At 28.0% G+C, this 3003-nt stretch overlaps 1 long non-coding RNA gene across 1 annotated transcript; it reads right to left on the minus strand.

Moving 5' to 3' along the window:
* Positions 1–877: 877 nt before the first annotated feature.
* Positions 878–2131, minus strand: LOC101244860 (uncharacterized). The gene is made up of 2 exons (XR_182628.5): positions 1928–2131; positions 878–1034 (listed from the first exon to the last, which is right to left on the minus strand). It is a non-coding gene; the product is annotated as an uncharacterized lncRNA (long non-coding RNA).
* Between the last annotated feature and the right edge of the window lie 872 nt (positions 2132–3003).

The raw sequence follows: 3003 nt of genomic DNA on the forward strand, positions 1-3003 counted from the left end.
TCCGGATTTGGGTCGTGACAGCAATCACTGTAATAAAAGAGCTTTTAGCGGTTATAGGTATGCATACTAATAAAATGTGTTGAAATCTTTACCCACGAAAGAATTAAGAAGACAAAGAGTTCCTCCTATAGTCCTATGTTTGCTAGCTATGGCCACACACATACTATTACCTAGCTACCTTTGTTAGACATAATTTCTACATGTCATATTAATTTAGGTAGTGAATTTAATATCAAAGAGGGTCTACGATAATATATCTGAGCTATGTTTCTGAGAACTCAATAGCTTTGTATAAACTCTATATTTATTTTAAGAAATTGAAGTCATTAGATATTAAAAGACATATAAATGTAGGCTAGCAAAATCAATTCCAATCCGCTCAATTCATCCAACCTGTTTATGTTAGTTGTTTTTTATTGAGTATGATCGAAATTTGTTAAAAACACATATAAATTAATATACAATATGAGAATGATTAGAGGTGAATTAGAGTCTAAATCATAGTTCAAACCAAGTTTTAAAACATTATTGAGATTTGAGACATATGTAACGCCTATATGTTACTGCATATTCGTCTATATCGATATCACACATAAGTATACACTAATATACAAGGATATACATGAGAGATATAAATGGAATATACATATATATACATATGTGATTTGATTTTAAATTTTTTTTAAAAAATTTAAAAACTCATGGTTTACTATTAATATTCTACCTCATTGACGATTTTCATCTCTCAAGGATTTGATACGAATGCGATAATGTTTTTAGAGGATATATGAGCAACATAGCTTTTACTTTTTATTAATTTACTTTATTATTATTAGAACGATATATTTTAAAATTATTTTAACATTTAAAGAAACAATTTTAAAGGTAAAGAGTATGAGATTATTTCATTAAGAGAAGAAAGTACATCACTCATAATTTTAAACATCGACAAATATATTCTTCATCATACTCTAATTAATTACTCCAACTTCTTCTTCTTCTTATTTCTTTCCACCTGCCTTGCTACCTGATGCCTAAACAAAAAAAAATTAAACTGTATTATTTACACGAAATAATATTAATTTATAAAAAAAACAATGTATACATTTATTTTCTTCTAAGAAAATATTATTATTTGGAAAAATTATAGACCGGTCTGATAATTTGCATAAAAAGTAAGATAATACTCCCTCTGTTCATTTTTATTAGGTCATTTCAATTGTGCACGTCTCTTAAGATATAATAATATCAGTATCTTGCTACCAGTGGCGTAGCCACATAGTGTTAAGGGTTTCCAATTGAATATATACAAGTAAAATGATATGCGAAATGATTAAATAACCTATTTTGAACACCCTTAACATAACAAGTTGCTATTTTTGAACACCTTTAAGAAATTTCTGGCTCCGCCACTGCTTGCTACAATATTCATATTAATTGAAGTATAGTCTAAGATTTTGAGAAATAATTTGTGAATAAGTAACTAATATTGAGGGTAAACGAAAAAAATAACAATTATTTTTTCTATATATGTTAAAATGATATTTATTTTGAAATAGTAGACAAGTAAAAGTGAACACAGTGAGTACTTTGTCCGTCCAATATCGATAAATTAGATGGAGAATTGAAGAAAAAAAGAAAGACCGTTAAGATTTATACTTTAAAACAAGACCTAACATTTATATAGCCTTATGAATAATATTATCATTAAGGTTAAAATGGTAAAATTTGGTCATTTTAAAAAAATATAGAAATGTGACTTTTTTTTTTATATATATAGACTTTGAAACAAAAGGAGCTAGGAACACGTCAAAATAAGACAGATTACTTGGTACGTGTAACACGTTAAAATAAATATAAATTGTCTAAATATTATTCACACAATCAACGTATCTATAAAAACTTAAAATTAGAAATATTGATCGACTTTTTTCTTAGGTTCGCGAGCCTTTTTCGGGGCGGATTTGGAAGTAGGAGGAGCCTTAGTTGATGGTTTCTTGATTGTAGAGGTAGATGGTTGAGTACCAACTGGTTTCTCAGCTTTCATTGATGCCATTTTAATTGTGAACAACACAAGAAATATTTTAATTTGGGTCTGAGTTTCTAGTTGCCTCAATGTACTCTAATATTTATAGTCATGTTACACATAAGTGGGAATATATTAATAATAATAATAATAACATCTTGTGAAATGGGAATAATAATAACATGAATATCATGTCACAAGTCCAATCTGAGACTTGAGAATTTTAGCATCAGATGCTTAGATATACAAGGCATATAATTTTCACCAATTGTGGTAGATGAGTATCGGGCCGGAGTCAGATAGGATAATATATATATATATATATATATATATATATATGAATAAATTTGTAGATATTGAATTCTTTTAGCTAGTTTGCGTATTTGCTTTTTTATATCATTATATTCTTTAGTGAAAATCTTGACTATCCACCGGAGTGATAAATACATTATTGATGTCCTTGACTAGAGGTTTTGTAGATGCATGTTTAATTCTCTTCGCTAGTTTGTTTATTTGCTTATTCATATTATCATATTCCTTAGTGAAAATCTTGACTTCAGTGCATTTATTATCGACATTCTTGACTAAGGTTTTGTAGATGTTGAATTATCTTGGCTAGTTTGTGTATTTGCTTATTCATATTATCATGTCCCTTGGTGAAATCTAACACCCGCGGGAGAGATAAATACATTATCGACGTCTTCATTAAAGGTATCGAATTTGATTTTACGATATAAAATCACCTTTTTTAGAAAACACGTTACCCATAATATAATGCTGCCCCTTAATTTTTATCACGAATTCAAATTTAACCGGATACTAATAAAAAACTCTATCATTGAGCAAAAAGTAAAAAAAAAATTGGAAGGCATATGATTTTCTTTATTTTGCATTATTTAAGGACAAATGCTAAAGGATTTATGTTGTTCTTTTGGATATTACAAAAAATTCTTGGTATAATATAGACTTCACAGGAA

This window comes from Solanum lycopersicum, chromosome 4, assembly GCF_036512215.1.
Source record: "Solanum lycopersicum chromosome 4, SLM_r2.1".
Taxonomy (NCBI): Eukaryota; Viridiplantae; Streptophyta; class Magnoliopsida; order Solanales; family Solanaceae; genus Solanum; species Solanum lycopersicum.